The sequence below is a fragment of the Perognathus longimembris genome, chromosome 3 (assembly GCF_023159225.1).
Source record: "Perognathus longimembris pacificus isolate PPM17 chromosome 3, ASM2315922v1, whole genome shotgun sequence".
NCBI lineage: Eukaryota > Metazoa > Chordata > Mammalia > Rodentia > Heteromyidae > Perognathus > Perognathus longimembris.
The window spans coordinates 21,556,022-21,576,711 of record NC_063163.1 but is presented as its reverse complement, the minus strand read 5'-3'; positions in this window follow the sequence as shown (position 1 = coordinate 21,576,711).

The window sequence follows — 20,690 nt, the reverse complement described above, 5'->3', positions numbered from 1 at the left end:
ACCCTTTGTACTAGTTTCCTGAGACCATTATAACAAAGTACCACAAACAACAGAATTTTTTTTTATTGTATGCTCTGCAAGCTCCAATTCCAAGCTCAAGGTGTTTCAGAGTTGGTTCCCTCTAAAGGCTGAGGAAGAATCATTTCCAGTAATTGACTGTATTTTTTGGCATTGTTGACTTGCAGCTATGGTGCTGCAACCTCAGCCTCTGTCATTCAACAGTATTCTTTCTATGTCTCCGTGATCCTGTGTCCAGATTTGCCTCTTCTTATAGGAAAAGCACTCAATGAAGCAGAGCCCACCATAATCCAGGATGACCTCATCTTAATTTGATGACATCTGCAACTGTTCTTTTTCCCCACAGGGTCCAAACTGCAGGTACTATGGATTGTGACTCCAAAAGAGACTGGATAACACAAAGTAGCCTAGGTTAATTCATAACCATTTACCTTTCATTTTTCTATGGCCAATCCCTTCTAATAGTCTGCCATACTCCAATACTTAATAAACACTTCCTCCAATCCTTACCACCTAAGAGAGTTACACAGGTAAGCTGACAGGTGCATAGAAGTAACCACACTTGTTCTCAGTCACTGACTGCTTCCCACTGTAAACTGTGGACCTTGTGTGAGTGTGCTGCTATACTTTATTTTAGATTTTGTAGAGCAGAGGTCACTTTGATGCAAATAAGAGGTAAGAAACAATCTGTCTGGGCTCAAAGACTGACTGTTCACTAGAACACAAAAGGACTTTGCCTTGTGAGTATATAAAAGAACCAGGTCATGACAATGAATAGGTCTATTCAAACTAGAGAACGCTGGAGCAAACTAGCAAGTAGTGTGGTAGTGAAGAAAGGTTTTATGCGCACTGTGAACCATCACTGTAGCACAATGGGAATTGCAATGTAATTATTGGCTACTTGCTTTTGCCACTTAGAGATTTTCAATGTCTTTCAGTGTGCCATCAAATCTGTTAATGCTTAGAACATTAAAAAATGTTATGAACTCCTGTTTTCATTATTAAATAAGAATCAAACCACAATACCACTTTCACTAAATATCTTCAGTATTTATCAGTGGCTGGACTTGGTGCATAGCTCAATATGACAATCCCAGATCTATACCGGAAAATGCCCGGAATAGCAGAGAAATAACTTTAATTTATCCATGTACTTTTTTCTATAAGAAAATGTAATGAAATAAAATCACCCAACTTCCACTGAGAAGGCTACGCTCAAGAACACAACACTGCCTTCTGTCTGAAGCCCTTGTTAGTTCTGCCTGGATATCACATCCAGCCATTGCTAGGAGCCAGCAGTCCTATGAGTGGGGATTTGACCTCAGGATGTATAAAACATTGCCCGGTGCAGTGCTAAATCCCTCTCCAGCTCGCACACAACAGCTGGGATTATATTGAAAGACTCACTTATCAGGTATTTTTCCAACCAAAAGAACTAGAACTAAACCAAGGAGAGGCAAAGTCACATAATAAAAGGAAAAGCAAAGGTGCATTTCAAGTCACTTCATCCTTGTAACCCCAAGCCCTTCCTTTTTTTTTGGGGGGGGGATAATTATTCCACTTAAATATTGGGACAGAGTTGTAAAGAGTAAAGTTGTATGGGAAGAACCAAGCCACAGTGCTTAGTTCATAGTCGATCCTCAATGAACAGAACAGTTTTATCATTATTGTATATTTTCTAGTATCTATCTGATGTCCCTTCCCATGAGGTATAGGAACATTATACCTCCAAGTCTGAATGCCACTCCAATTCCCTTTTACTCTTTGACCTTCATACAACTTTGTGAGATAAGTGGGAAAGACCCTGTTGATAAACGTTAATTATACAGGCACTATGTTAAGTTGTTACAATGCCACTTTCTTGACAGCATAGAATGTATCTAATCCATTGTATGGATACACCCGAAACAACTCATTTCTTATAAAATATCATAATAAAACACTTCATTCAAAAAAAAGACTGTATCACACATAAGTAAGGTCTAATGGATAGTATGTCCCATTTCACCTCCTCAAACTTGTTTTTGCAATGAGTAGACTCATAAACAAGCCTTGAAAGGAGAAGCCAGAATTGGGAAATGAAGGCAGAGCAATAATCTAAATGAGAAAAATAGGTTACAATGAAGTTTTGACATAGCAGGAGGAAATGTAGTTCAATGACTGTGCATATAAATAATTGCCCTGATTATATCCAAAAGTTTGAAAGAAGGTGTGGTCAAGCTAGAAGTATCATCAGGAGGACTGACTGTCATGGCCTCATGACACTCATGAGGCCAAAACACTTCCCTAAGTGAAGTAACATACTTCTGGGCATATTCCCCCTGGGCTATATTGTACCCTCTGATGTTTGAAGTTTTCATCACCTACAAGCAAATTCATGTCTTGGGAAATTAAGTCCATCAAATAGCAAGGAATAAACAAGAAAGCCAACCCTGAGCTGTGTAAGTGTCCACAAATCCCAAGCAAACCTTCTATGGTCAGCCCAGTATCTCTTCTTATGAATACATGAGAATATGGACTGAAAGCAGATGGCTTTGAGAGCCCAGCATCAGTGCTAGTTATGACAATTAGATGACTTTCAGTCCAGTTATCTTCATGACAGTAAGAGACCTGCTTCTAGGAATCAAACTGTTTGATCATGGAAGGCCTTCTTCCTTCCCAGGCGAGAGCTTACTTACATAAACAAGAGCAACTCTGGGCTCTATGCCTGCATCCTACACTCCTCTATATTTGACTTCCCTATCTATGCCTATCTATTCTTTCTCATTCCTGTTGACATTGAGAAGACCTAACAATATTCTTGAGGTTCATGATTATATATGTAGTACTTTACATCCAAGATGAATCTTATCAACATTTAATTTTAAGGATCATGAGATGCCTACATTCAGGTCACCTCTACATATAAGTACTACTAATAGAATACAGTGTGAACACATATGGAGATGGAACAGTGAAATCCCCCCATAACTAACATAAGGTAATAAAAAAAATTAAATGAATAGTAGAACCATTATTACTTTTCCATAGCAAAATATATTGTATGACCTGCTTTTCATTAAAATACCACTAACCTCACAGTCTCATTGCCAAATATTTAACTATTAATACAAGTATTCATGGCTCACACCTCTAATTCTAACTATTCAGGAGGCTGAAATCTGAAGATTGTAACTCAAAGCCAGCCCGGGCAGGTAAGTTCAATTGACCATCCAAAAAAAAAAAAAAAAAAGCCGGGGGTGGGGGGCCTCAAATGGAGCTGTGGTTCAAGTGATAGAGTGCAGGCTTTGAGTACAAAAGCTCAGAAACAGCACCCAGGCCCTGACTTCAAGCCTTAGGAGTGATATTTTTAAAACAGTATTCAACTTTCATCAGAGGGAAAAATAATTTTATTTAAAATTTTTCATAAGCACAAATTCCTTGCCAAAGGAAAAGCCTGGAATAGCAGATTTCATAACTACAATAACAAGTAGACCATGAGGCACAATGAACTGCTCGACAGAACAATGGCTTAGGCTTTAGAGCACATGGATTATTGACTTCAGTCAGCCATGGAGGCACTAGGAAACTTGCTTTGTGTGAACTTCCAACCTGTAAACTTCCATCACCTGAAACGAAACAGGACTCAATGAGATGATTTTTAGGATTCCTTTTAGCTCTAAAATGTTTATAATTTCAAAGATAGTAGAGCATTCAGGCCATCCCACTGAAAAAATTTTGCTAAGAAAAAAAGGAGAAGTTTCAAGTAGCTGCATCTTCACAAGCATCTACGTCCTTTGTATATACTTCGTACATACATCTCAACCAATCCTTCAAGTAACCCTTGGGCAAACTCTATCTTCATCTGTGTTTCATAGATGAAGAAATCAAAGTTTTAAGACGTTAAATGAGTTGCCCGCTATTATGAAGTGAATGATTTATATCCTTCAAGGTGTAAATATGTGAAAATATTTGGAGATCAAATCTTTGAGAGGTACTTGATAAGAGATCACAAAACTGGAGCCTTCATGATAGTAGTAGCTTTCTTGTATGAAACAACCTATCACCCTCTCTCATTCTCCTCTCCCCTCACTTCCTTCTTCCTTTCATCTGTCTCATACTTGCTTTTTGTCTCTTACATGAGAGGTCAGACAGCAACCATTTGCAAGCCAAGAAGAGAGTATTAACCAGGAAACAAATTACCCAGTGCATTGATCTTAGACTTCTCAGACTCTAGAACTGGGGAAAACTAAATGCTAAATGCTTGTTGCTCCAGGTTATGGCATTCTGTACTTGCAGATTAAACTAAGGCACCCATTGCCCTATAGTTAGGTCTAAACCTTAGTCTGAAAATAGAGGCTAAATGAAACATCAAAATACCTGAAGAAATGCTCCCTAGTGCAGCCTGTTAAATGCCAACAGCCCCAGTGCTAGAGAATTGTCACTCAGAAGCAGGATTAGCAATTAATTGGTGTCAGTGCCAATGCTACCAACAAATATGTGACCTAGATGGACAGACCTGAAGGACAGTACTCTAAAGGTCACTCTGTTCCAGCATGTCTCATTGGTCCAGAAGTTGTTGGTGCCAAGCATCTGCTAAGCCACACTTTCAAAAAAAAAAATCCTTCTAGAACAAGCACTGTTCTCCTGTGGCTTTCTTTCAAACTGCAGTTTCTACTGGAATGGGAGGCTGGGAGGTAGAACCACAGATGCAAGCGGAGGAAACACTAGATGCCTGTGGATAGGAAGGGGCCTGGGAAGAAACACATGGCACTAGGAAGAAGGAGAAGGAGGCAGATGAGGGGAAAAACCTATTTCTCCGCTGGCTGGCACCAGTCCTAAAGGGGGAGAATTCTGTTCTTGGCTTGATCTGGGGTGCAAAAGCCACTATTTATAGCCTGCAGCCTCACAGCTCAGTGCCATGCTGATGTGGGAAGGCTACCAGAACAAGCAGGGAGCGTGTCACGAGGGGAATATTACCACAGCAGATGGTGGCCATGGGAGCCCTGGCAGAGCCCAGGGCTTGTGCAGAGTGGATTCTGGTGTGCATTAGGGCATCTGTTTCCAAGTTGGGGCCGAGCCTACAGATCTGCTAGCCTGGCTCCTCCCGAACCCAAGTCAGTGGCGGGCTCAGCCATGGTGGTACCTCAGCCCTTGGGGCCAGCTTCATGGAGCACAGGCAGAAAATTAGAATAATATCTTCTTCCTGCCCTGTTAAAGAAGTGATCTAAATTCAGTTTTCTAACAGGAGCAATTTGGACTGAATTTCCTCTTGAGCACCGATGAGCAAAAACATCAAATCCCAAATTCCTTCCAATATGTTGGAAAGAAAGGTCCTTACTCCAGAGAGAATATGTTGGGACTCCATCTGCTGCTTCACATGCTAAGTGCTAAGCGTGGCCATCATTTCTGAGAGACCAAAAACATTTACTGAGCACAGTTTGCATTTTTCCCTCCATTGAGTCCCTCTAAACCCAAGCAGAGTATACTACAGGTCACAAAATTCTCACTGTCTTAGAGGTATAGTCATCCAAGAAATTAGGCTATTCATCTGGAATATTCGGAGGATGAAGGGGCCCCAAGTGATAGAGTAGTTCTTATAACAGCATTCTTAATCTATTACTTCATATCCCATGTGTTGCATTGGCTTGCATTGCAACTTCTGCAGCCCCATCTTGGCTGTGAGATTTAGTGTTCAAGTACGGATGATTGGGAGAGTGAGATCATAAACCCCACAGTCCCAAAACACAATGAGCCACTTTTGGCAATGTGACCGACTTGACCAGAAGGTCAGTGGCTGAGGCACCATGCCAGTCTCTGAGCTGAGCACAATGTTGAAAGGTTTCATGAAGAAATTCCATAGCAGAGTAAGGGAATATTCAGAAAGAGAAGCCCCCAATTCCTGTCTCAGAAATAGTATTTAGTGGATGATCTGTCTCCCAGAAACCTTGTCTCCATATCTGGCAAATAAAACTAAATGCAAACTTTTGTTGCCCCCATCCTTCTTCCTTATTATACCCAAATGACCCTGCCCTTCATGTTCCTGCCATAGACGGACTCCTCTGAGCACCCTCTGCCCCATACTGAGAGTGGGTGGCATAAAATAAGCCTCTAGGGTAGTCAGGGGTGTTGAAACAAAGCCCTTGGCCACGTGGAATGCCACAGCCTTTCTGTGTGAGGCCACACTGGGGCCACGAGGTAAGGTGCTATGTGCCCTTAGAGTTTAAGGTCCAGGAAATTAAATGACAAGGGTTTCTTGCCACCTTCTTCATTTATTGAAGACACTAGCCAGGAGGGAGTATTAGGGACACAGGACTGCACAAGCCAGCTAGAGCTAAAAGTTAGTTCTCTGATTTCTCCCTTCTCTTTGCTGTTTCCTCATGCAAGCGGTGAGGAAAGAAAGGAAGTAGAAAGGATCTTAAGGTAGAAAGTTTTCAATGCTTCTTGTCTTGGCATCTCTAAATCAGAAAATGCATGGTTTTAATCTCTTCTGCCCACATTCCTCCCAAGGCCTGTGGTGGGCTGCTCCAAAGGTATGTCCTCATTGGCTGGTGCCAACTGAATGCTGTAGAGCAATCAATAAAACAGATCACTCTCTACATAGAGCCTCCTGGAGGCCAGAGCCTTTCTCTTGCAGCCTGTACTAGCATACAGTGGCGGGGGAGGGGGTGGCGGGGGGGGGAAGCAGTGGTCCCGCATGAACAGATAATAGAGAAATGCACTGTTGGATGCCCATAAATTATGCACATCATTAAGGTTCTTCCTCCCACTGCCACCATTCAAAGGATGGGGTGAAGTAAAGGAGGGTTTTCCTGTCTATGGCAGAAGGAATCTGCATCAACTCATTTGAAAACAGAGTTTCGAAAGTTAAAAAAAAAATTTTTAATCTTTGATTATGGATCTACTTGTAGGACAAAAACCTAGATTTGAACCTGGGAGCATACCATCTTGAGGAAAGGCATATTCACGGAGAATCACACGCCTCTACAATTTGTCATGTGAGTCCCCTAGACATTGCCACTTGAACTTTCTCATATATTAAGACATAAGAATTACTCTCTGGTTCGTGCCAGGCACTGTAGTTTGGATCATCATAAACATCCAACAAAGGCCTATGAGCTAAAAGTTTGATCTCCTTGGTGATGTTATTGAAAGATTGGTGAAACCCTTCAAAGAGTGTAGTGGGAGGTTCTTAGGTTCTTAGATCATTGCAAAGTCCCTTTGAAGGGATTGTAGATATGAAATGTCTTCCTTATTTATTTATTCTCTCTGTACTTTCCTTCCTCTTTTCTTACCTCCCCCCTCTCTTTTTCTCTCTCAATTCTTCTGCTTTTGTTTTGCCTTCCAGCCATAAGGTGAGGTAAGCAGTTTTGCTCTCCTATGTGATCCCACCACAATGAGTCAGTCACCTTACCACAGGCCCAAAGCAACACTTCCAAACAATCATGGACTAGAGCTCCCAATACTGCAAGCCAAAATGAGCCTTTTCTCTTTATAAAAATTGATTATCCTGGGTAGTTTATTTGATGGATATAAAGCTGATGACCATACCATGGATCTCTGGCCTATCAAGCAAAGATAGCGTTATTTGATTTTATGGGTGAACTAAAAAGGGTGAAGAATTTCTGGCTGTATAATTTGAAATAGATCTTAGAATTGATAAGAGTGCTGTGATTGAATTCCAGGCCTGACAGTATTCCTCTGACCCTTTGTACCATGCTGCTCTCTATCTCTGGTTCTGCTAGTCAAGACTTGCTTAATCACATCCTGGACATGCTGAAATCCCAGTACCATTACCCACCTTACAAGCTCCTTGACCAAGTGCTCCTTGACCAAAAGGGCCCAGCAAAAGGGGGTTATACTGTCACTGTCCTCCTGAAATACTAACCAAAAAGATGTAAAGTGTGTCATTTTCATGGAGATTTCCGGAGACTCCTGATGTTTCAGCCTTGGATCCAGGTTTCCCAAGCTGGCTGATATCAAGTTGGTTGTCAAGTTTTATAATACTTATACATTTACTTATGACCAATCTTCTTAGCTTATACTCCTAGACTGAAGGAATCTAGACTCCTTAATTTTTGATTCAACATAAACGCAGAAAACCATCCAGATTAGATGTCTTAGATGTCTGACCTCTGCGGTGAAGAGGAAGAGGAGGAGGAGATAAGGCTGGGATAAAGGCTATGGGGTCACTATTGTACAAAAGCCCTCAGACGTGCATTGTTGGGGTCAGCTGTGCCTTTAAGAGGCCACAGCTGGCCTTGGCCTGTCTCCTCCCCTCTTCTTCCGCCTTTAACAGGAAGAGAAGCCCCTGCTCCTGGGGCGAGCACGTGTGCAATGGTGGGAGGGAACCCCAGAAACCCAATCCTTGGGGGGCTGGGCCTCCGCCCACAAGGGAAGTCCCCTGACATCACTTGATGGCCAATCTGTTCTCTGTCTCTCATGGCCAATCTGTTCTCCCTCTCTTGTGCCCGCCTTTGGGGTATATCTATGCCTCCTCATTTGAATGAAATTAGAATCGTCCTGGAGAATCGTCCCAGAGACAGTCTCCAAGACCCCACGCGCCGTGTCTTCCATGGGCTGGCGGGCAAGGGGTTCTCGCGACCACTCGCGAACCGAGGCACCCGGACCCTGCTCCCGCTTCTAATTCCTACCGGCCGGGCGGGGGCAGGGCGGGGGGGGAAACGTGAGAGAGTGAGTATGGATCCCAGACAGAAGAGATAGATAATCCCAGGATCCCTCCCCAAGTGGATGGGGAGGAGTAGAGCGAAGCCCGGCAGTGCATCACGGGCATCAATAATGATTTAGCACAAGGTATGGGGTAGGGGAGTGGACAGCAGACATGAGTGGCAGGGTCCCTATGAGGTGGGTTTTCTGATAAATGGTTAGTGTCTCATCACTGAGTGAGGTGGCTGAGGAGGCTGGGAGGCTGTAGGAGGCACCTGCTGCAGAGAGAAACAACTATTGGCAAACAGAAACATCTTACACCTGCTTCCCACATAGGGAACCAGCCATCTCTAAGTCATAATTCACGAAGCTCAGAGCCAAATCGACAGGCTGGAGAAAGAAGTTGGTAAAACTTTCACAACAGACACAATGAGCTAGTGGTTACCCTGATAATATCCTGAGCATGATATCAAGGACAGAGGGACAGAGAGACTGCCAAACTACATGACTTTGCATTTCCAGTCTGGGGTGTGTGTTTCTTGCCTCAACTCACAGTTCTTTATCAAATCCACAGTGCAGGGTCAGTGCAGTGGCTCAAGGCCTTGTTTGCTAAACAGTAATGGCCATACTTTGTGCAAAAAATAGGCACAGGCAGAAACAATAAACCTGAGAACCAGTCTTCCTATTGTCAGGAGGCTGAGACCAAAGGAACACAATTAGAAGCCAGGTGAGGCAGAAAAGACCATGATATTCCACCTCCAAAACCTTCAAAACATTCAAGTGGTAGAAAATCGACCACACAAGCAAGGCAGAGCAACAGCAGGCCCTAAGTTCAAGATTTAGTACCACAATCCATCAATTAACCAATCAATCAATCAATCAATGGAAATACTTGTATACCAGCATAAGCCTTTCTCAGAAGACATTAGGACCTAGAAATATAATTAAAAGCGCTTCAACATCTTTTCCCCAAAAGAATATTTTCTATACAAATAAAAATTATCTTTGGTTTCTGGAGCGATTGGACTTAAATGATTGTGCGTAAAGCCCACAAATAACTTATTGTGTGCACTGAGTGGCTACATCACATATCCAGACTAATAGTGGTTGCCCTCATTCTGTCTTGCACTTAGGACATTTATTTTTTATTGCAATCATGGTTTGCAAAGTGCTTTTAGGAGGAAGAATAAATATGGCTTTGAAGGAATAGCTGAGAAAATTTATAAATTGGGACCTTTTATATTTTTAAAATAATTTTACACTGAAAAGCAATTGGATGTCAATGGCTTCCAATCTTTTAAGAGGCTATCCATTTGAGGAAAGAAAATCTACCTTCATATGAATGCTTTCTAGCTTACTTAAAAAAGAAAACACAGAAATCAGTTCGCAGACTCACATTTCGACCATCACTTGTCATTTTTTGATATTTTAGTCTATAACTCAGAGAGATGAGAACTGGAAAGGTATAAAAATGTTCTTTCTGAATCATATATCCTTATTCTGTTTTAATTACAAGTGAAGATGACACATTATGATGAAGACATTTTATTACACCTCAGGCAGAAAAAGGTTGAGTGAGTTATGAGCTGTATGAGATGAAGGCACAGAAGATGCATGCTAGTTAAATCAGAAAACACCATCATCTTTCTGTATGTGATATTGCAACAGATTAATACATCACTCATTGCATCTGTTTAAATAAATAGTATGTACTCTCTGTAAATATATAATGTCATTTATAGTAGAGTTCACATTAGTAAGGATGCTATTATTTCTAAATTGAGGCAAAGTAAAAAGATTAGTGTGCCAGCCTCCAAAATGAACTGTGATGGCTCCTTCAATCTGACACTCATATCCAGATAATTATAATAAAAAACCAGGCCTGCTAAATGGGGAGGGGTAGGGAGAAGAGGGGGGAAGAACATGGGGTCTGGAACCAGGCTGGGATATCTCATCTTTATCATTTACTGGCTCTAAACGCTGGACAGCTTGCTTAATCCCTCACTCTGTGCCTCATTCTACAGTCCTCTATATTGGGGATAGTAACAAGTCATAATGGGAGAGTTCAAAGAGTTCTATAGGAAGCACTTGAGACAGTGCCTAGCTCATAGTAGTTCTACATAAGCATTTGTTCTTAGATGATAGTGACTTCTTTTTCTCATTGGTGCCTTCTTGGTACTTCCATTTCCACAGCTCTCCAGACTCTACTGCCTCCTCTCTCCAACATCTAAAGCCTCTCCCCAAGTCAGCCACAAGAAACAGGATGCTAGCTGGACCCTCAGATGCTAACATTTCCCATCTTGCTCACCTGCTATTCATACTGAAACCCCACCTTTGGAGCACACATAGTCATTTCTATTATAATACTTACTACACTTTTTATTTATTCATAGCCATCTTAACAACTGGTTATCAGAGGCCCATTTACATAGGAAACTATCTCTGGTTAGATACTATGCTGGTAAGTAAATTTTGGCACGAAAGTCCCAAAGACTATAAAGAGAAAGAAAAACAAAGAGAGAGCTGACTCCTCTGTCTGAGAGATTCATATGCATTTGAAGGTTAGGTTTATTAGTGAAAACTAGGAAGGGAAAAGGTAAGGGAGAAAAAATTGAGACCTTACCATGCATGAAAAAGTGGCCAGTGGAATATTCCTTGTGTCTGTGACAGGAGAACATTTAAAAAAGGAATTTGTCAAATTAAGTTCAATTTGCACTTCTAAAATGTAAAAGATCCAAAACCTAGGTCAAGCTTAATTCATGCTACAAGCCCTGCCACGGCCTCTGTGTCCCTGGTGAAATCAGCACTGCTATCAGTGTCCTTTGGCTGGCGAGTTGGTTCCAGGGCTGTCTCTAATTGTCTTCCTCCCAAAGCCTGCTCAGAGCAATTTTTCAGATTCAACACAGAACCTTCTTTCAAGAGTAATCCCATCAGCCTGTCATTCTCACAAAAGGCCACAATCTTAGGAACTTGTAGCTTCTTAGGCCCCAGAAACTCACCATGCTCTTTGACCCCCTTCACTAATTTCTCTGTTTAAACCTAAGAGTAAATTATCCAGATGCTATTCCTTTCCCTCAAGGATATCTAGCAGGACTATGGGAGGGAAAGAAAGTCTGAGGGAAAAGCATGCTGGAGATTTAGGAACTTGAAGATGCTTAGAGTGCCACACTAAGTATGTAAGGCAGTAATTTAAGGTTCAAAGAAAACATGAAATCAGTACATATGGGGGGCACAGGTCACCCCACCTATATGAAGCTGTCCAGGCAACTTATCTAAAACTCCAAATGATGTAGATCTATAAATTGTTCAGAAGGGTGTGGGAAGATGACAGGCAAAGGAGAGAATATGGAAATTAAGTGTGTAAAACTATGGCTATTTCAACGTGGTAGTGAGATTCCCTGGGGAATTCATCATGCTAGTTTACATTCAGGAAATCCCTACAAGAAAAAAAATATTATTACAAATGAATGCCAAAAATATTATTATAAATAATGTAAGCTGGGAAAATATATACATTATCGGAGACATCTATAATCACAGGATTTCGGAAGGGCATGTTACCAGCAGGCAGCGATAAGATGGCATAATAGTGGCCTCAGTCCTTCAGATCTCCAAATTCGAGATCTGCTGGTCAGTAAGAAAAAAAGAGTCAAACAGGAGCATCGTAGAGGAAGAGGCTTATTAAAAGGTGATGATTCACCTCTGAAAGGACAAATAGGAAGAGTGGGACCGACTGTCCCAAAGCTGTTGGAATTGAGTCTTTTGTTGAAGTAAGGTTAGGTAGCCCAGAAGGAAAACCATTCCAACTAACACTTAGATATATCTCAAACTCCACCTATGTGGATCAGAGCACATGTACATGTCACCCAGTTATGGGATGGTGAATACCTCTGAAATGACAAAATAAAATAAAAATGAGGCCAGATACATACATGGTGGGTTCTTGTTGCCCTTCACCACACATAGAAGGTCATATAGTGGTCATCTGTGACATATCTGTTAAGTATGTGCCTGGTTGGTGCTGACATGAGGATGTGGGTGCTTATAGGAGGATGATTACTTAGCATGAGGCCAGGATGCTCATTACATTTGGACTAACCTAGATGAGGGTAGAGGCCTGTCCTCTTGCCTGCTCATGTTTAGTTATCTGTCTAATCTAATAATCATTTGGGCCAGGAAAATGCCCAACCAACTCAGTGGTTATGGATTGGTAGGAGCACACAACCAGGAAGGGCACAGCTGACTTCTCTAGACTTTCTGCTACAAAGGCCTCTGGAAACATGGTGTTATTGTCACTATGCTAGCCAGTGGATTCTACCCCAAGACTGTCTTGCATCACTGGTTTTCAATTCAGAGTATGATTGGTGGAGCCGAGTCACATGTTTTGGTAGGATTTCAAGGACTGTTGGGTAAGTATCTGTGAAACTTGTTGGTTTCTTCCTGAGGAATCTCCAATCATAGGCTCAAATATGTGTAAATGTAGATAGCCAGTGCTGCCTACCAAAATGTTTGGATACTTCTGCTGCCCTGCAACCATGTTTCAGATAGAGTTAGTTAGAAAACTGTGCTCCATCTTTGCTAAGAAACTAAAACAGGCTACTTTAATGGGGATAAAAACTTCTACAGAACCAAAAGCTTTCCTGGTAAAAAATAAACTCCTTAGATGACCTTTGATGGCTTCACCCCACTTGAATTCCTAACATTTCTCTAATTACCTTTTAAAATAGAAGTTGGCTATTCCTGCTCCCTATCCTGAGACTAGTACTGTTCTCACTTTGGGCATGGATGCTCACTTCACATTCTTTGCAGGATGAGCCATCCTCCACCTTTTCTGGCTATCAGTATCCTCCTAGATTCTTTTTTTTTTTTTTCCTCAAATTTTTATTATCAAACTGACGTACAGAGAGGTTACAGTATCATACGTTGGGCATTGGATACATTTCTTGTATTGTTTGTTGCCTTGTCCCTCATGCCCCCCTCCCTCCCCCCCTTTCCCTCCCCCCCCCAGGTGTTCAGTTCACTTACACCAAACAGTTTTGCAAGTATTGCTTTTGTAGTTATTTCTCTTTTTTTACCCTGTGTCTCTCGAATTTGGTATTCCCTTTGAATTTCCTACTTCCAATACCAGTAAACACGGTTTCCAATATACTCAGATAAGATTACAGAGATAGTGTAGGTACAAACATAGGAAGGTGATACAAAACATCATCAATAATAGAAACTACACATACACATAGGACGTTGAAAGTAGTTACAACTGTGATATATCACTTGTTTCCATAACATGGAGTTCATTTCACTTAGCATCATCTTATGTGTTTCTAAGGGTATAGCTATTGGGCCTTGTGATGCTCTGCTATGGCTTGCCTAAACCTGTACTAATTATTCCCAATAAGGGAGGCCATAGAGTCCATGTTTCTTTGGGTCTGGCTCACTTCACTTAGTATAACTTTTTCCAAGTCCTTCCATTTCCTTACAAATGGAACAATGTCATTCTTTCTGATAGAGGCATAAAATTCCATTGTGTAAATGTACCACATTTTCCTGATCCATTCATCTATGGAGGGGCATCTGGGTTGGTTCCAGCTTCTCGCTATGACAAATTGTGCTGCGATGAACATTGTTGTGCTGGTGGCATTACTGTGATTTTGTTTGTGGGCTTTTGGATAGATACCCAATAGTGGGGCTGCTGGGTCATAGGGGAGTTCTATATTGAGCCTTCTGAGGAATCTCCATACTGCTTGCCAGAGTGGCTGAACCAGTTTACATTCCCACCAACAATCCTCCTAGATTCTTAAACATGCCTCACTGGAGATGAACGTCCTACTCATTAGCACAGTCCTGCTCCTCAAGAGGACTCTGGTAAATTTCTTAAGTAGGCCATCTTCAGACAGGAAGGAACAAGCCAGGAGTTCATTCTTTCCCCCCTGCAGGCATGCTGGAAAACGATATCCCAGCATTTCTCATTAATCTAGGAATTAGTGCATATTTACCTAAAAAGGCTGATTGATTATGATGACAACTCCATTGAAGAAAAGCCATTATTCCCACTTTATGGGTGAGCGGGTTGTGTGATTCCACTGAGGCCACATAGGGAACAGAAGAGACACCCACATTTGAATCAATGTAGACTGACTCCATCCACAGAGCTCTTTAGCAATAGCTACAGACTAAAACGTCTCTATTTTATAATGCAAACTTGATCATAATCTGTACAGGAAAAATATATTCTAAGATTTTTGTTAAACAAATCTTTATAAAGCATTTTGTTCCACTATGGAGAATGGTTTAACAGAAGGTAACCCAGCAATATTTGCTTGTGCCTAGACTTAACAGGAGTTAGAAAAAGAACACTGTACTTCCTCCTGTTCGCCTAGCAAGAGACAAGTCAGACACAGCAGGCCAGAGAAACATCTGCCTCTTTGTGGTGAAGAAATTCACATAGAAACTCAAAAGCTTCTGCAAAGAATCTCAACTTTCCCTCCTCTCTTCAACTTAATGGGATCTGACAGATTTTCTGAGTAAATCCCCAAAGCCTCAAATTTCCAAGAAAATACGAAGGGTATGAGATACATGGATATCCATTTCCTAATAGCTAAATAAAATCCTCTCCCCATCTCAATGGGGAATTGCTTTTAAGACTTACCCCAAACCCACAGCTGCCCTCGTCCCTGATGGAAAAAGATATAGTATTTTTATATAATGTATAAACACCCCCATCATCTCTAGATGTCTTATAATATTCAACACAATAAAAATGCTATGTTGATAGTTGTATTGTTTGGGGAATAATGAGGAGAGAATGTGGAACACATTCAGGCCAGATGCCCGAAAGATTTTTAATGCACAGTTGATACAACCTGAAGATGTAGAATCTACAAATATGGAGGACCAATGGTACTCATATTCAAATATTTGTAACAGGATTAGGAGTAGAGAACAAGAACATTTATCACAGAAGTTTTATGGGAATGCTATTTTTTTCAATGTTTCTAATCAAAGGTTCCTTTGGTCTTTACTCTTTTCATTCTATCATACTTTGTTCATCTAAGACAATTATTTTTTGCCAGTCCTGGGGCTTGAACTCAGGGGCCTGGATGCTATCCCTGAGCCTCTTTGTCCTCAAAGCTAGTGCTGTACCACATGAGCCACAGCACCACTTCTGGCTTTTTCTTAGTAGTTTATTGGAGATAAGTGTCTCACAGACTTTCCTGCCTGGGCTAGCTTTGAACCATGATCCTCAGATCAGCCTCCTGAGTAAGTAGCTAGGATTAAAGGCATGAGCCACCAGTGCCCAGCTCCAAGTGATATTTTTTGTTAGTCTATGGCTACATAAATTTTCTGTCCTCACTAGAAATACAGTTGACTATTTTTACCTAACCCAGTGTTTCCTACACAGGATGGCATGTTTCTGAATAGTACTGTGTGTACTAGTCAGGATTCTCCAGAGAAACAGAACCAGTGGGCATATATAGAAACACAAGAAGAGACTGATCATAGAAACTGACTCATGTAATTAATGACCCACTCATGATCTGCCACCGATAAGCTAGAGTCCCAGGAGAGCTAGTGAGGAAATTCAGTCTGAGGCCTAGAGGCTAAGAATCATGGAAGCCACTGAAATTGAACGTGTGAGGAGTGTGGAGGAGGTATAGATGCAAGTCCTGAGCAGGAGAGGGTTTTCAACAAGACACAAAAGAGAACGAATTCACCCTTCTTCTGCCTTTTGGTTCCACTCGGGATCTTGATGATGCTTGATGCCTAGCCACACTGGTGAGCACAGCTCATCTTTAGTCAGTCTGCCGATTCACGTGCTCATCTCTTCCAGCCATGGCCAGAAATGATATTTTACCAGCTATCTGGATATCCTAACTATCTGCTTTAACAGTCAAACTGACTCGTAAAATTACACATCACAGTTTCTGATAAATAATGGGATTTCAATAGACATATTACTCTTTCAACTTCTAAAAGTATAAAATTTCAAAAAAATCTATTTTGTGCAGTTTTAATATGGGTGTTACTAGAAACTTTTGTGCTTTTCATCTTCCTGTGGAAGCAAGCAGTACATGAGAAAGTTCATCTTTTTTTTGTTTTGTTTTGTTGTTGTTTTTGGTCCTAGGGCTTCAACTCAGGTCCTGGCCACTGTCCTTGAGCTCCCTCACCTCCCACCCCCAAAGCCTAATGTTCTATCACCTGAGCCACAGCTCAACTTCCAACTTTCTGTTTAATTAGAGATAAAAGTCTCACTGACTTTCCTGTCAGGTCGGCTAAAAACTGAAATCCTCAGATCTCAGCGTCCCGAGTAGCTAGGATTACAGGTGTGAGCTACTGGTGCCTCACTATTCACCTAAATTTTTTATTCTAGAAAATGTCGTCCCTTTCCTGAGGATACTGAAGCACTGATCCTGTTTGTTATTTTACTTTGGCAGAAAGCTCAGTCCTCATTTATAATCTGACTATATTTGGATCTATATTGAACACAACCATAGTGTTTAGTATGCCTTTATTACCAAGTCTGTTTATTACCTCCAAGCCCCAAACTCACCCAGATAAACATTCTGGTCTATGAAAATGGATGTGGGTCTTTTTAAATGCTTTCCCTTGGTGCCGGACACTATGTTAACGTAGTAACAGATCACTAACTGGAGGAAAGGGCTGGTTCCAGGTTCTGAGGCTAGCCCTCCAGGCTCCTACGGAGCTTACAGCTTCTCTAGGGTCTTCCTGTGACACAGGAAGGAGGGAGTTTCCTGTGTTTGGCTTCCCCAAGGCATAGTGGTCAGTAGCACCCAAGATCCTGTCAAGCAGGTTTACAGACTAGCTCCCCTGGCGAGATACATCCTGTCAACAGACTTCAACACCCTAGAGGGAAGATTTCCAGCAAATTCCTGAGGGCTGATTTCCAGATCATTCTTCTAGCACAGTATCACAGGAACTTTTTTGCTCTCCGGTGAGCCTCATCTGTATCCTCTCCAATGAGTGCTAGATCTCACCCTCTGGTCCACTTAGCAAATGTGCGATTTTCTATTACCTTCCTGCCCTGACACCTATACAAAAACAGTGTAACTTTTGGTTCTACTATTTTTAAACTTTAGATTTCACTATTTCATTGTATATATACTCTCTTTAGTTTCCTTTCAATTGTGGGATTTAAAGGCTACTAGTTCACAGAAGACATGTTCAAATGAGAGTCGTGTCTACCACTTAATTGGCTGTGCCCAATTCCCAGAAAAGAATCAGTATAATTCAGCAATGAGGTAATGAGGTAATGAGGTTGGTAAACCTAAGTCTGTCTATCCCAGGTTAGACTCTCCTACAACTGAGCCAGAATTCTTAGGGTTTAAATCTTTATATAAAGGATGACAAAGTTACTAAAGACACTCAACTCAAATTTTCATTTTCCTAAACAATTCCTAAAATTCTTGTCACCTGCCCCAGGCTAGGATAGATTCAGAAGATACTAACACAGAGATGGAGGATATAGACTGGAAAGCTGTAATGAAAAAAATAATGGAGGTGTTTCAAATTGGAATAACAGAGATAGATTATAATTCCAGATTAACATAAAAGAGGCTAGTGAACATTGTGATGACTGTGCAGTAAGATCTCAAACTAAATTCAAAGAATTAAAACTTTCCCAGTTTACCCATCGATTCCATTATCCTTGCCCAGTTACTTAAGAGCTGGGTGGACTTGGGGTTGAAATTTACTGTGCCCTAACTCTATGTCCTGAATGAAGCCTATACCTAATAACTACCTCCCAGAATTGTGATCAAAATAAGAGACAGCAATAAATAGGAAGACCCTCAATACTGTACCCAATTTACCAGAGTTCTTAATAAATAGAACCACTTTCTCTCTGAACATCAGCTTGCTAGGATTTCTGTACCCAAATCTCACAAACTGTGGTCACTTAGAACAGAAGACGCCTGTGGTCCCCACAGTCAAGGCCAGAAATCCAAAATGGAGATATCACCTTAACCATGCTCACTCCAAAACCTGTAGAGAAAGCATCTTTCCTGGCCTCTCCCAGCTTTTGGTAACTCTAGACCTTCGGTAGCATACGCAACAGCACTCTAATCTATACCTCTATCTTCATATGGCTCACCTATACCCCTTCATATTATCTTATCACTGGGCTGGTCTGATTCTATGTTGAAACATTTTCCTTTTACTAATAGTCATATTGCACTAGAGTCTCTTCTCCCATAACCTTATTTCACCCTCTGAAAAAATAAGGCTTTATTCTGAGGTGCTAGGAATGAAGACTTCAATATCTCTTCTTGTAGTAGGAGACCCAACTCAATCCACAGAACCTCATTACTTTTCTGTCCTTAGTAGCATCCTTTATCCATGCAGAATGATCAGCTAGTTAGGGTGCACTTTCTACCTTACCAGCACCCCAGAATGTGGGTGATGATATGCCTAGCTATGTAATATACAGGTAAGTGCACAACTCTTATGCTTCCTCAGCCTTTGCCTACCTGTTTCAAGCACTGGTCCTTGGTTGCAGCCCTCAGTCTCTCTCATTCCAACCCTTGCTTCCCATGATCAGTTCTGTAGCTACCAAATACCCTCTGCTCGTGCTTAATTCTTAGTTTAATTTCTGAACCTAAGGACTCATAACCACATAACAGCAGCACAGACTTTCTGACAAACAAGAGAGATCTATTTTTTTTTTCAAAAATGGGAGAGGTGGAAAGAAAGGTTGTGAGCTTCATCCGAAGGACAAAGCCCAAGCCTTACTTGAATGGAAGAACTTTAGAAAAAATAAATACAGCTTGCCACTGATTTCTTTTATGAAGTGAAAGGGTGAGGGTAATATTAGGGCACTAGGCTCCTCTGTGGAACAAGAAAATTATAAGGGTCTGAAGAGTGATCGTCTACATGTGTATGCAGACATGTTGGCACAAAAACAACGTAGGGGGGCTGGGGATATAGCCTAGTGGCAAGAGTGCCTGCCTCAGATACATGAGGCCCTAGGTTCGATTCCCCAGCACCACATATACAGAAAACGGCCAGAAGCGGCGCTGTGGCTCAAGTGGCAGAGTGCTAGCCTTGAGCAAAAAGAAGCCAGGGACAGTGCTCAGGCCCTGAGTCCAAGGCCCAGGACTGGCCAAAAAAAAAAACAACTTAGGAAACTGGGAGAAGTTCTAAAGTCTTAGTCTTGTTATAGGAAAATTTCTTGGTAAAAGTAGATCCAGAAGCCCAAAAGCAGTTTGGTCATTTCTCTGTCTCTGTCTCTCTGTCTCTGTCTATGTCTCTCTCTGTCTCTGTCTCTCTCTCTCTCCCCCCTCTTCCTTCCTCCCTCTATGTGTCTGAGAATATTTATGTGTCCCCATTGTAAGCATATTTGTTTCTCTCATTTCAGAAATCCAAAATGGAGATGAAAAGACATGAGAAGACATGAGACAAAAGAAGAGATGAAAGACATGAGAGAGGTAGCACCACACCTGACAGCCATAGGCATAGTCTGCTTAAAGGAGAAATAGAAGATTCCCCTAGTTCAATGTCATCTCCCCATTAGTCCACTTAAAAGTAGGGCCTAAAATTTAATCATTAGGAACATTCTCATCGTAAAGACATCTGTCTTTCCGGAACAACTGGGAAAAAATCTTTTGGGAAGGACTACACTGTATCTTTTCTGCCCACTAATATTTTCATGGGCATTGGGAAATTATTTTCACTCATGGCTATCTTAAAATGATTTTCCCAAAGGAACAAATGTAACCACAATCATAGGTTTGTTTTGTTCTCTGTGATGTCCTGAGAGCTCTACAAATCCCTGAACATAAAAATGTGATATGAATCTACCTCTGTTAAATGGGAACAAAATAATACCTAGACCATCATTTGGGCAGGAAGAGAAAATAGGAGCTAATATACCTAAATTGTGAGACTCCAGTAAATACTAGGTGTCATTAGTAACTAAGTACTAGTTACTAAGTATTAGTAACTAAGAACATGAACAGAGAGTAGAAAAGGAGAAAGGTTTCAAGAACTGGAAATGGAAAGGCTCTGGGGAA